Genomic DNA, 7,538 nt, shown 5'->3' on the forward strand with positions numbered 1-7,538 from the left:
CCCATTTGTTAAGGTCTGCATGCAGATCCTTACTGGTTTTCTGGAGCAGCTACTCCTTGACTCAGCACTGTCAACTATATGAGTTCTAAATGGCAGATTGATGTGAAATATTACACGAGGCTTCCCAGGACCAGTCACGCTGTTGAGATTTTAAAGTCCAATTAATTGAGTGAGGGGAGTACAGTGAATCGGGCAGTCTTATCGTGTGGTAGTGTAAAGCAGGTCATAGTGCGTCCTTTTACACCACCATGAGAGATGTAACCCAAGCTGTCAATTGTCCTCGGCTAAATTCACTGTTGCAGTGAAGCTCAACATAAACTCGACTGTATCTCATCTGTGATACGGTGGCACAGTGGTTCGCACAGCTGCCTCACAGCGCTAAGGATCTGGGTTCGATTCCTGGCTTGGGTCGCTGTCTGTGCGGAGTCTGCACGTTCTCCCCGTGTCTACGTGGGTTTCCACCGGGTGCTCTGGTGTCCTCCCATAGTCCGAAAGCTATGCTGGTTAGGTGCATTGGCCATGCTAAATTCTCCCTCAGTGTACTTGAACAGGCTCCGAAGTGTGGCGACGAGGGGAATTTCACAGTAACTGATTTGCAGTGTTAATGTAAGCCTACTTGTGACACTAATAAATAAACTTTAAAAACATCTTTCAATTAGACATTGATACAGGCCTCGAGACTCAATATCGAGTTCAACAATGTCAGACCATAAGCTCTGTTCCTTCCATTTTGTTTTCTTTGCTTGTTTCTGTTTTTGGAGTGGAACAAAGTGCCAGGCACATCCTTTGTTTCATTGTTTCTCTTATTGCCCCATCACCAAGTGTGAAAGGATAATTAGGGAAAGAGTAGAGCCCATTAAGGACCCAAAGTGGTCATTTGCAGGTGGAGCCAGAGACTGGAATTACGGTTCTAAATGAATACTTTGTGACAGTGCTGGCGAGTGAGAGAGATGATGACTGTGTTGGAAATCAGGGAAAAGGACTGTGATACAATTAAATAAATTAACATAGTCAGAGAAGAGGATCTGAGTGGTCTGCAGGTTTAAAAGTGCATAAATCTCCAGGGCCGGATGAAATGTATCCCAGGCTGGTGAGTGAGTCAAGGGAAGAACTAGCAAGGGCACTGTCAATAATTTTCAATTCCTCTCTGGCCATGTTGGATTTATGTCACATTATCAGTAACCCCCACAGCTTGCCTCCTGAACTTGCGGGCTGTCCTGTCTGGAGACAATACACATCTCTTTAACCTGTGCTTAATGCTCCCTCCACCCACATTGTTTGTATCTTTAAGATCAGGTTGGTTGTAGGGATTCGCATTCTAATCAGTATTCTGTAACTTGATTTTGTGTCTCTGTGCCCTGTTTGAGAGCACATTTCCACTCCATCTGACAAAGGAGCAGCGCTCCGAAAGCTAATGGTATTTGCTACCAAATAAACCTGTTGGACTTTAACCTGGTGTTGTTAAAACTCTTACATAGGAGGGGTGCCAGAGGACTGGAGGACAGCCAATGTGGTATCATTATTCAAGATGGTAGGAAGGAAAAAAACCTGGAAACTTCAGGCCACTCAATCTAACCTCAGTGGTGGGGAAACTATTGGAAGCAATTCTGAGAAACAGAATTAATCTGCATTTGGAGAGGCAGAGGTTAATCAAGGACAGACATCATGCTTATGTTAAAGGGAGGACATGTCTGACCAACTTGATTGAATGTTTTGAAGAGATGACCAGGTGCGTAGATGAGAGCAATGCATTGTTCTTGGTCTTCTTAGACTCCAGCAATGATTTTGATAAGGTCCGAGATGGGAGACTGATGGCGAAGGTAAGAGCCCATGGGATCCAAGGAAAGTTGACAAATTGGATGCAGAATTGGCTGAGTGGCAGGAAGCAGAGGGTGATAGGCAAGGGGTGTTTTTCACTCTGGGAGACTATGTCCAGTGGGGTCCCATAGGGATCAGTGTTGGGGCCCTTGCTGTTTGCGGTTTATATAAATGATTTAGACTTGAATGTAAGTGCATTGATCAGTAAGTTTGCAGATGGTACAAAAATTGAGAGGGTGGTAAATAGTGAGGAGGATCGCCATAGATTGCAAGAGGATATAGATGGGCTTGTCAGGTGGGCTAATTTGTGGCAAATGGAATTCAATCCGGAATAGTGTGAGGTGATGCACTTGGGCAGGACAAACAAGGCAAGGGAATATATGATGAACGACAGGCCCCTGGGAAGCACTGAGGATCAGAGGGATCTTGGTGTACATGTACACTGGTTCCTTAAGGTAGTAGGACAGGTGGGTAAAGTGGTTAAGAACGCATATGGCATACTTACCTTGAGTTTAAGAGCAGGGAAGTTATGCTGGAACTATATAAAACATTGGTTAGACCACAGCTAGATTATTGTGTGCAGTTCTGGAATCCACATTGTAGGAGGGATGTGATAGCACTGGAAAGGGTGCAGAGGAGATTCACCAGGATGTTACCTGGGTTGGAGAGTTTTACTTATGAAAAGAGATTGGATAGACTGGGGTTATTTTCCTTGGAGCAGAGGAGACTGAGGGGGGAAATGATTGCGATGCATAAAATTAAGAGGGGCAGAGATAGAGTGGACAGGAAAAAACTTTTTCCCTTGGTGGAGAGATCAATGACCAGAGGGCATAGATTTAAGGTAAGGGGCAGGAGGTTCAGAGGAGATGTGAGGAAAAACCTTTTGACTCAAAGGGTGGTGGGGGTCTGGAACTCACTGCCTGTAAGTGTGGTGGAGGCAGAGACCCTTTAAGAAGCATTTAGATGCCCACTTGTGATGCCAAGGCACACAAGGTTATGGGCTAAGTGCTGGAAAATGGGATTAGAATAGTTAGTTGCTTTGTCTCTGACCAGCACAGACACGATGGGCCAAAGGGTCTTTTCTCTGTGCTGTAGACTTCTATGACTCTATGAACATTCTCCTTCACACTGGGAGACGAATGTTTCTGTCTTTCAATCTCTCCTGTCTTTCACCCTAATGAGAACTTCATCTTGTCCCCTTTCTCAAAACCTATCCCATTTCCAACTTTTCCCAGTTCTGACGAAAGGTCACAGACCTGAAACATTGAGCTGGATTCTGCAGGGGGCTCATGTAAAAGAGGGCAGGTGCCCACCCACCTTCGCCCTGTCCACCTCCAATCTCACCCTCATAAAACAGGGTGGGCGGGCATCGAAATCAGCAGCCTGCTAGCCTCATTTAAATAAATAATAAAGGGTCAATTGAGCTTGTTCACAATTCAACTGACCCTGAAATACGCACCATAAAGTGGTTTCCATGAACATCGGGTGGAAATTGGCAAGCCATATTTTAAAACGTGTGGGAAGGAAGAGGTACCATCTTCAGGAGGTGCTTGGTGGGGGGGGGGGGGGCGCGGGGGGGGGGGGGGGGGGGGGGGGCGGGGGGCGGCGGGGGAGGGCAGGGTGGGGCGGGGGGGTAGGTGGGGGGTGGGGAGGGGATGGGGGGGTAGGGGGGTGGTTAGGGAGGTGGGTGGGGTGTGGGTAGGGGGGTGGGTGGGGGGGTAGGGGGGTGGGTGGGGGGGCAGGTCCTCTAAGCTAGTATCCGACTTTCTTCCTCCCCACCTGCTTTGTAAAACCAACCATGCCCCCGCCTCACCCCTTCCCTAAGTTGCACGAACAGTCCTCGCCCAATATCCCAGGCTTAGCTTGCTCTGGGATCCACCATGCCTTCTTCTTGGGTCTGGGTCCAGTCCCGGTATTGCTCACTAATGTGCTTTTGCTGCTTCCGGGACTGCTGGAGCTGCGAGCCAATCTGATTATCCTGCAGTTCCCATGGGCAAGGATTCCTCCCAGTGAGAGGCGCAAGTCCCATTGGCATGCTATTTAGCCCCACATGCAGCAAGGTATGGCTGCGGGGTTGGCTGGCTTGGAGTGACTTTGTTTCTGGTAGGGGTGTGGCGGGCGAACCCTTATAGAGCATGTATGTTAAATAAGTCTTCAGAGCCTTTTGTATGTTAACAGCAAGTCTTATATACAAAGATGCAGGAAAGGGTACAGGCAATGGGACTGTCTTCATCTTAAGTCTTATCATACTTCTGGCCAACACTACAGTGACCCAAGGTCCAGGTCATATGCCTATTTACTGGGTGGTACTGTATTCGGACCCACATTAACCCTGTATGCACCAGACCCTTCGACTACACCCTCTACATATAAAAGCTAACAAATTATAATATGATTATATAAATCCTTCTTTCATGAAAGGTTGGTGACCTATTGCAAAGAACTGTGCAATTTATCAATTGGAAACAAATCAAAGAAGCCAATATAAGCTCTGTTTATTGCAAATTTCTAAGAGTACAAAATTTAAATGATTTTTAAACTAACACTTTTGTAATACACAATCTACAGAGCTTCACATAAAACTAATGAAATAAAAAATTTCCTCATATCTATTGTTTGCAAATTAATGTACAACATGAACTGAACCACTTCGGAAACCCACAAACCCTAACGATTACTGAAATGAGAATTGGCATTTCTGTAGCACCTCTCCTGTCCTCAGCTTCACAATCAACAAAGTACACTTGGGGCGGAATTTTCCCATCCTGCCCGCCACAGGAATCGTAGCGGGAGGGACAGGACATGCAAAGGTGGGTTGACCTCGTGCGGTCTTGGGGGCGAGCGTGGCCAGAAAATCCGGCTCTTGAAGCGCAATCAGTGTTGCAATGCAGGAAATGCAGCAGCCAACTTGTGCACAGCAAGATGCCAATGATGGGATCATCCATTTTAATGATGCCAAGGGGTAAATATTGGCCAGAACCCCAGAGAGACTTGCCCGGCTGTTATCCAAATTAGTGTCGCGAGAGGGCATAAGTGGCCTCAGTTTAACATTTAATTGTACCTCTGACAGCGCAGCACTCCTTCAGTGCCCCACTGGAGTGCTGGCCGAAATCCTATGCTCATGTCTCTCAAAACGAGGGGTTGCCTACATAGTCTATTGGCCATTTTGAAAAGTAAGCAAATTCCAAGTAATGCAAAGAAATCCAGAGCTTATACCTTTGGGAAATATTTTTAGAGTTAAAATGGAGTGTCTGCACAACAAAAGGGAAACTGTCTAGTTGCTTGAGATGAATTATTCTCCGGTAACACACAGTGCAGCACATTAGTGCTGTTGCAATAAGAGGGGCACCACTATCTTAGAGGGGGTGGGTGGGGGGAATACTTCAGCTGCTCCTTTGTTTTGAAGAAGCAGGGATCGGTGGCGTGGCTGTCACATCATAACATTAGAATGCATTTCGACTTGCTCACACCAGGGAGTGGGTGGATCGAATTCCGCGCGATAGTGTAAATCATGAGGTCGCGAAATACTGCCGATGCTGGAAATCTGAAATAAAAACAGAAAATGCTGCAAACATTTAGCAAGGCTGACAACCTCGCTGCTGGCCACCGAGTGCTGAGATATATAGATTTTTGATTGACAAGGGAGTTATGGGGGAACAGGCAGGAAAGTGGAGTTAAGAACACAATCAGATGTGTTCTTAACACATGATCTTATTGGGGGTGGAGATGTCTCAATGGGCCAAGTGGCCTAATCCTGCTCCTATTATTTCCCATAAGATTATACCTGGGGTGGGTGTGGATGCCAGACACTAGTGGTATCAGGATCCTGAATGAGTCCGGATACCTGTGGGAACATTCAGCCCAATGTTTCCGTTCTGATGGAAGATTATCAACCTGAATCGTTAATTCTGCTTCTCTCTCCACACATTCTGCCTAAAATTCTGAGCATTTTCTGTCTTCAAGTCATTTTACAGCTCTCCCGCTTTTCTTTCCACTGAGATCAATGGGAATAAAAATTTCGGGTGGGGTAAAATGAGTTGTCGATATTGCTGTTTCTCACTCGCACCAAGTCAAAATCAACCCACTGGACTTTTTTACTGAATGATGAGAGATCAAATGACGATCCAAATCAACCCGAATACCAGTTTTGTTTAGTCTGTCAGAAGATATTCTACCATTCCATGGATGCATTTCCTTAAATATGGCTGACAATTCTTGGCTCAAAAATAATCTGTCTTCATGCATCTCACTCCGTCAAAAATGAAATGCAAGCACACACAAATTCATATTGTACATGACACTCTTACATTGAACACAAACTTGCTTCTTTCAACGTTAATCCATTGCAGTTGTGATAACATCTCCATTAAATGCTATGAGGTGGTACTTTTGGGTAGAAAGAATAAAAGCCACACACTGTTTTGAAAGTCGGGGTAGAGGTGTAAAAGGATCAAGGGGCACAGTTAAATAAATCACTAAAGATAATGGCATCAGGGCAGAACAAAATAGCAAACCAAGCACTGGGTTTATTTCACGAGAGATATAATTGAGAAGCACAGTTATGTTAAACTTGTAAGGAACCTTAGACCACACTTGGTTATGCTTTCAGTATTATACAAGGATATAAAGGCACTGGAAAAACTGAAAAAGAACTTGTGATTTTTTTTTTAATCATTCGTGGGGCATGGGTCCCTGGCTGGCCAGCGTTTGTTGCCCTTCCCTAGTTGCCCTTGGAGGGCAGTAAAGAGTTAACCACATTGGCTCTGACTTGAGACGGCAGATTTCCTTCTTTGAAGGCCATTAGTGAACCAGATGGGTTTTCCCAACTATCAGCAATGGTTTCGGTCAACAGTAGATTCTCAATTCCAGATATTTTTTATTGAATTCGAATTGCACCATCTGCCGTGGCGGAATTCGAGCCCATGTTCCCAGAACATTATCTGAGAGTTTCTGGATTAATCAAATAATCAAATAATGCCACTATGCCATCCCCTCCTCTAACTGGAACTGAGAGGTCATACCTATCAGGAAGATTGAGCTGGAAGAGAAGATTGAGAGATGTCCTGAAAGATGTCTTCAGGGTAGAAGTACAGAAGACGTTTCTATTTGATGACCAGAACTGGGCATCAGGGGCTCAGTACATTGGGAATTATAGATTTGGATGCCAACCAACCCATCTCTGCTCGCACACCTCTGAGCCATTGCATGTTAGATTAAGCTTCCATGCATAATACAGAGAAACATGTTACAAACTCAACACCATGAATTTTATGTGCACAGTGGCACATTCGTACAGTGGTTAGCACTGCTGCCTCACAATGCCAGGGGCCCAGGTTCAATTCCAGCTTGGGGGACTGTGTGGAGCCTGCATGTTCTCTCCGTGTCTGCGGGGGTTTCCTCAGGATGCTCCGGTTTCCTCCCACAATCCAAAAGACGTGCTGGTTAGGTGCATTGGCCATGCTAAATTCTCCCTCAGTGTACCCAAACAGGCGCCGGGGGATTTTCACAGTCACTTCATTGCAGTGTTAATGTAAGCCTATTTGTGACACTAATAAATTAATTTGAACTTTAAAAAAATTTTAAACTTTAAACTTTAGTTCCATAAACATGATTTTAAACAGGCCCTTCAGTGGGATTCTGTATGTATGCCTACTTGTGACACGAATGAATAAATGTTTTAAAAAGTCATGTTTTCAATGAAAAATGAAATCTAGGTGGTG

This window comes from Mustelus asterias, unplaced genomic scaffold, assembly GCF_964213995.1.
Source record: "Mustelus asterias unplaced genomic scaffold, sMusAst1.hap1.1 HAP1_SCAFFOLD_181, whole genome shotgun sequence".
In the NCBI taxonomy this organism is placed as follows: Eukaryota; Metazoa; Chordata; class Chondrichthyes; order Carcharhiniformes; family Triakidae; genus Mustelus; species Mustelus asterias.